Source organism: Lygodium microphyllum, chromosome 1, assembly GCF_053477565.2.
Source record: "Lygodium microphyllum isolate KBCC chromosome 1, Lygodium_microphyllum_v1.1.10, whole genome shotgun sequence".
NCBI classification, from domain to species: Eukaryota; Viridiplantae; Streptophyta; class Polypodiopsida; order Schizaeales; family Lygodiaceae; genus Lygodium; species Lygodium microphyllum.
Window position 1 is genome coordinate 129,601,096 of NC_141135.1, and position 7,471 is coordinate 129,608,566.

The following is a 7,471-nucleotide window of genomic DNA, read 5'->3' on the forward strand; positions in this document are numbered from 1 at the left end:
TGCTCAAACGAAGATGATGTTAAAATGAGAAAAGGAGCTTAAAACCTACTCCATAAGTCAACGAAAAAACCTAGAGTTGAATTTTGACTATGTATATGCCTAGTTATGCTCCTTAGTTTTTTCTTTGGTTATTAATTTAGAAAAGCTTACTCAATTCTATATTCATAAAAGTACATATAGTTTGAAGTCAAATATGACTAGCTTATAAAATAGTTTGTATAAAATATGTCAAAACAGAGGTACAAGATACATTGCTAGCTATAGTTACATTTCCTTAAAGAAAAAGATATAAGAAACCCTACAACTATGCAGGTAGTATCCTTAATGTGCATGCCTTGCTAGTGTATATGGGGCTTACTCTTAGGAAGTAAGGTTGTGGAGAAGGAGTAGCATTTGCTTGCGATGGTGTACACACCATACATGGAGTAAGTGTAATGTTTGTGATTGGGAGACTAGATTATAAAATAGTTGTATAAAATATGTCAAAATAGAGGTACAAGATACATTGCTAACTATAGTTACATTTCCTTAAATAAAAAAAATAAGAAACCCTACAACTATGTGGGAAGTATCCTTAATGTGCATGCCTTGCCAGTGTGTATTGGGCTTACTCTTAGAAAGTAAGGTTGTGGAGAATGAGTAGCATCTGCTTGCGATGGTGTATGCACCATACATGGAGTAAGTGTAATGTTTGTGATTGAGGCTCATTGTCTCCACCTTCACTTGCAATATATTGATGAACATATAGGTAAAAGTGCCTCAAAGTAGGATTATATCTGCTACAAGATACACCATAATATATGCCTTCATTAGTAATCAATGGTAAAAAGTTTTTAAAATACAAAATATATTAGAGATATTGCTTAAAAATACCACAATACCATGTTTATGAGCGTATTTAATAATCAAACTCAAACATTTTAGCCACCTTGTTAAACATACATGTAAATATAGTCTTAGTGGGAATTATTAACTTGAACCCTAAGAAAAGACAAATACAAGTATCAATATGTAAACTAAACAAAATAACTCATTTTCAAAGAATAGAAGAGATGAAATAAAAATATCTTCTTGTTTACTTGTTTTGTTCTTTAGTTTCCTTCCCTCTTGCTTTCTTGTTTCTCTCTATTTGTATTTAAAAAAATACAAATAAATTAAAAAAATAAAACTTAAAAATAGGATGCAAAATACATGCTTGAATAATTGTGGAGATCTAGACAAAGAACATACCACCGCACTTGCATCCTAGAGCTCTAGAATACAATGCAAGAGATCGTTTTTATTTCCATGTTCATGTGCATGGTCTTACACTATCATGTGGATGAAAGTTCAATGATTAAACCTCTAAGGAGGAAGATCATCAATGGAAGTATTTGAGTTGTATGCCTACGAGACCGGGCTAGTTTGTGGATATGCTAAATGTATACAATCACCAATAATCTTTCATGAAGTTCAAGGTGAACTCATACACTAGACAATAGAGAAGTGTCAAAGTGTTAATGGACATTAGAGTGAATAGTTTAAGGGACCCATGACATAATTTGGAACATGGTTCAAGTGAGATGCAAAGTAGGGGTCAATCACTTTTTGCAATGTATTTTATAGGCATAAATAGGGTGCCTACAAGGACAATAATGGTAGGGAAAAGCATATTGATTGTGTGCTTGATCAAGGGGGATCTATGCTAAAAAATTAAGGGAAGAACGTGGGGAAGAAGCTTCTATGTGGTTGTGGACTAATGCATGAAGTTTCTTACTACTTTGGAATAATTTAAATAGGGATTTTATATATTGTATTATTGTTCACAAAATTCTATCATTATATGTCTGAAGATGGCTCTCGCTATCGCAAATTAAGGGTTTTTGTAAACTATTTTGATGCATCTTGCTCTAGACTATTATGGCATTCAAGATTGATGCCTGAAGCTAAGAGAGGCCCAAAACAAGATTTTACATGTATATATGGGCTGCATAGGTTTGAGGTTGTTTTTATGGATGTACGAGGCAATTTTTGAGTCATGGACACATTGTTTGTTATCTCAACTTATGTATGATGACTAAATGCATATAGGATGAACATATTTAGGTTTATACAAAGGCATAGACTCACTACTTTGTCTATATGCTACTAATGTACATGCTATATATGGTTTAGGCACATAAGATTATCATGGTCATAGTTTATGGTTGGGATTCTTACATGTATTGAATTTCTATTGTTTCATATTATCTTCATCTATGTCAATTCTTCTCTCTATGCTAGGAGCTCTCCTTACATGAGCCTTTGTTGTGACTTTCAACCATACATGCTAGCCACTCAAGAGCTATATTATAGCTGACATTGTAATTGAAGCCCTAGACTAAGCTAAAATCAAAATGAGCATGTTGATAATTGATTGGTAGTGTTGGTTCTCCATGAGAACTTCCCAAGTGTCTAAGAAGTTTTCAATGTTTCTTCCTTGTCCCAATTATTGAAGTGCAAAAGGACCTATGGATGCACTTATCCAAGAGGTAACATCAATTGATCTAAACAATGGCTAATTGTATCTACTTCCATGTATTCACATCAAGAAGTAATGAGATTTTGATCAATAAGGTGACATGAATTTACTTTTCTACTTATCATATTCCTTAGTATTTTATAGTTTGCATTCAAGCATTGAGGGCGTAGATCTAGTAGTCTTGGTTGGCTATATGTCCACCGTAGGGTCCAGGTGTGAATTATCAAGTTGATCAAGGATCTCCTCTTCAACTTACAAGAGTATCAAGTTGTTCCAGTATCAAGTTTGGCTCAATGTGTGAATCCTTAGCTTTTCCACATTTGAGCTTGTGAACCTAAGCCAAGTCTAGGTTATAAACTTGTGGATCTCTCATGATATGATGGTTAAGCGGTAGTCTTCAAGTCTAACTTTATTCATGTGGTATCCATGAACACATCATCATATTTTACACTCCCAATTCGCAATTTCTAAATTATCTTATGCTTGATTTTTCCCTCGAGTGACAATGACCCAACGATAGTTGCTTGATTATTTTTTCTTATCTTACCAAATAACTATTCTTTTTCATAAAATGTATCTATGTATAAACTTCTTATGTATAAATAGTAGCTTGTATTTTAGATACATTGGTTTCACATGTTCTATTATCTAATATGACTTCTATATTTAGGTCTTGGTTCTAAAGCCTAGAAAGTTCACCTTATAGAATATGTAAGACACCACGTGAGTTCAAAGGAAAAGTTATTTTATTTCAAAAAAATTATAGGATTACATTTATGAAAGGGGTTTTTAAATCATAATTTTAAAAATCCTTAAGTTTAGTAAAGTAAAAGGGGTCATTTTATAGCCTTACAGCATGTCAAGAAAGGGGATTTCTTTATACCCTTTGAACACACAGCACATTATATAGATGATTTTTTATAGGTGCAACCTTGGGTCCTAAAGTAAAGCTATACCTTGGATTTTCGGGATGCTAATTGAGTTAGCATGGAGCTTGTCGATGAGCACTTAATTCTAATGTAAGAAAGTGCATCTCAATATACACAATTGTACAAGCTTGACACATGGCTTGTACTTTGCCATGGAAAGATATTTTCTAATTGCTTGTGTATATTATAGTTTCAAACTAAAAGTATTTTCCAATGAAATCCTAATGATGTCCTCACATTTACGGTATCTTTAGTGAATCATCTCACAAAGTACTTGCCAATGAAATCCAAATGATGTCCTTATATTTATGGTATCTTCAGTTAATCCTCCTATGATGACATATTTATGATGATGATGGGAAATAACACATTGCAAGCCTCCACCCTATTATGTAGCATATTATCAAGAAAGTGAATCTCAAGAAAGTGCACCTCATGATATCCACAAGTTATACTATCTTTGGTGTATCCTCTTTGCATATGCACATTACCCATATCCTATTTATACTTTTCAGATAGCATTATTACAACCATCCATGGTTGATTTATATGATATATGAATGTTCTTAAAACAACTTGTGTTTAGCATAATCAATCCATTATAAAATCAAGATAATTATCATTAGGGTCAAAAATGTGAAAAATTGCACTTTTTTTAATCCCTTGATGAAGAAAAGAGCCAAAGAGAGTTTGCAACGTATACAAAAATATACTATTAGTCTCTCCTCCATTTTAGAGGTAGTAGAGTGAATTTCATAGTTCTCTATTTCTTTTTAACCAAAATCTCTAAAGTATGACATACTTTGGTAGTCTCAATAGTTCTATTCACTAACAAAGTTGTCAAAAGATACTATATTTTGAAAATTGAGAGACCTTTTTTGGATGATAGTCCCAACAGTCCTATTCATTAACAAAAGTTGTCAAAAGATATCACAAAGATAGGACTTGAATTTAATGCTCTATATTTTGAAAATCGAGAGATTTGATTACCTGATTTCTTTTTGGCATCCATATATTTAAGCTATCTCAATTCTCCTTCTTGACCATCCCTTTAAGTTTCTTTCTCTACACAGTATATGTACTTTTATTCTTTTTTCATAGCATCGGTGACAAGGTATCCTTCTCATTCCATGAGCTCTTGTATAATCCATAACAGAAATACATGTGAAACTTGCATGCCCAAAACTTTTATTGTAAATGATTAGATTACCATACCACCATTGTGCAAAGGCTCCCACAAGGGAAAAAAAAGAAAAATAAAGGGATACACCTCAAGAATGCTTGCTCAGCAAGAATATATACTTGCATGCAACTAAATGTATTTCTCTACAAATATACATTACGTTTTAATAAAAGTAGTTTTTCTTCTGTTAGAGTAAGTAATAAAAATGGATTATTTTTTACAAACATCTTTCCATCAATAAGTTTTGAGCAATAGTTAAGTGATACATTTTAGGACATTTGAAGATATTAGAGGCACATTGAGTTCTTAATAAGATAACACAAGTTCAAGATATAATTTGTTATGATAGCTCTTGCATAACTTGGTTTGTGATAACACTTGCAAGATCTAATTGTGCATACCTTACTCACAAACCAAAACAAAACAAAGACATAAGATCAAGCTCAATAGTGCAAATACATTACAAGTTTTTGATAGAAAAATACAACTTCTAGATATATATTCAAGCTTAATGTGTACACCATTGAATATATATTAAAATATTATTCTTAAATAAATCATATCTCTCTTTATTGTATTTATTTACCCAAACATTTATAAACTATTGAGAAATTGATTTTACTCATTAGCACTTCTTGTGAAGAAAGATTTTGAAAAATCATATACTTCAATATGATTCTAAAAATGTAAACATATTTTATTTATATATCCAAAGTATTTCAATATATCATGAGTTACAAGATGTGAGTATATATATGTAAAATAATAATCTATTCTTAGAGTTAATTTTTGGATATTAGAGAAAAATGAATATTTACAAGATAAAAATAATTTAAAAATAGAAAATTTTTCTTTTTCATGATTTTCTCAAGCCTTCTTCAACTATATCTAATATGTTTTACTTTTTCAAGATTTTTTAACTTCAAGGTAATGGTCACTACTAGATTCAACTATGTAATAATGTTATGATATTTATTTTTAGTAAGACCTTATATATTTTTTAAAAAATAAAAAATGATTCCATTATATTTTCTACTTTAAAAAAATTTAAATACTTTTTAGAGATTATGTGCTATTTTAAAAATATTTTGAAACTAAAAATAAGCTTAAAATGGATTTAAAAAAATTTAGAACTTAAATAATATATAAAAAATTCAAAGTAAAAAATAAACCTTAAAAATGAATATAAAATCACAAAAAATGAGACTTGAAAGTTGACAAATCCCCCTAATCATACTATAACTTGCTAGTCTCAGTTTTAATTTTTTTTTCTCATTTTTGGCTTACATTTAGCCTTAAACTATGTTTTAAAATAACAAATATGCTTCAAAAAATCTTGGAAGATTTTTAAAAATTTGATATTATAAGATATTTATGAAAAATTTTAATTTCTTTTTAACAAGTGAAAGGTCTCATTAAGAATGAAGATCATAGCATTATCATATAGTTGAATCTAATAGTTACGATTATCCTAAAGCTGAAATTTTTTGAAGAGATTTGAAAATCTTAGATATAGTGAAAGAAGATTGGAAAAAAAATAGAACTTGCCCATACAGTATCACATCATATATTTCTTATTCTTTATGATTTTTCAAGTTACTTTTGAATAATATGGCTAGATACAAGGATTGCAGCTAGCTACTTTTGAGTGTCACTTTTAGGTAGTTTGGAGTATCTTTATAAGTATATTAAGGCTTGAAATTTTTTTGGCTAGTGCTTTGCTATTTTTTCTACCTATTATTATATAATTTAAATCGAAATGATACAAACTTTTTAAAGAGATATTCCATTAGTATATATTTGCTACATCAAGTCTATCTTCTTTAAGAGCTTTAAAAATATATAAGAGATATTGAATAGTTATATTTTTTGGGATAATACATTCTTTGTACAATTCCTTTGCTAAGTATTTTATCAATCTAGTAAAATTATTTTTATTTAAGAGTGATTATATTTGTAAAGAGTTATTGAATATAGTGTATCTTTGGTAAATAGTATATTCTATCCTTTTGAGCTATAGAAAAAGATTGAAGAGATGTTCAGTATTTATATTTATTATCATGGGATTTTTATAAGAACTTGAATATTCATGAATTATTTCTTCAACTCCATTGACTTATCAAATTTTTATATTATTGCATGTAGGATCACTAATGATTTACTTTTAAAAAATATATAAGATCATGAGTGCTATAGAGTAAAGGAGATATAATCAAAATGGTTATTTTGATGGACATTTTTATATGAAATGTGAGATATATTATATTTGAAAAAAGGTATATAAGGATAAAGCACCAATAGTGTAGTGATGTTTTAATCCTAAAATCCATTCGCATTAAAATTAGAGTTCTAAGAGGAAGAAATAGAGTCAAGTCTATTCTATTTCTTTCTATAGATTAAGGGGAGAGATCTTAAGAAAGTGATAAGGATAGGATAATATAGGCATCATCATCCCATGATATCAGGCCATCATAAGTATTGAAATTTATTAGTGCTACTAAGAATCATAGTTGAGGATATTGAAATCCAATAGTGCTATTAAGAATTATAGTTGAGGATATAATGAGAAAAAACTCCCAAGAGCTAATATCAAGTAAAAGGTTGTATCTTTCATATTCTCCTTAGCAACTTGCACACATGAGATCCTCTTAGTCCTTAAGTGGATATGATGCACAATGTCAATAATAAATTTTTGTATTGCTAGGTTAATCTTTTTAATATTTTAATAGACTAAAAATTAAACAATAAATATGGAAAAGGAGAGGCTTACTAGTAGTAGCAAGATTTTTTAAATCAATATTTTTTTCTCCCAAAACTCAAAGTATTTCATTTCTTTTAATCATAATATGTTACCATTGT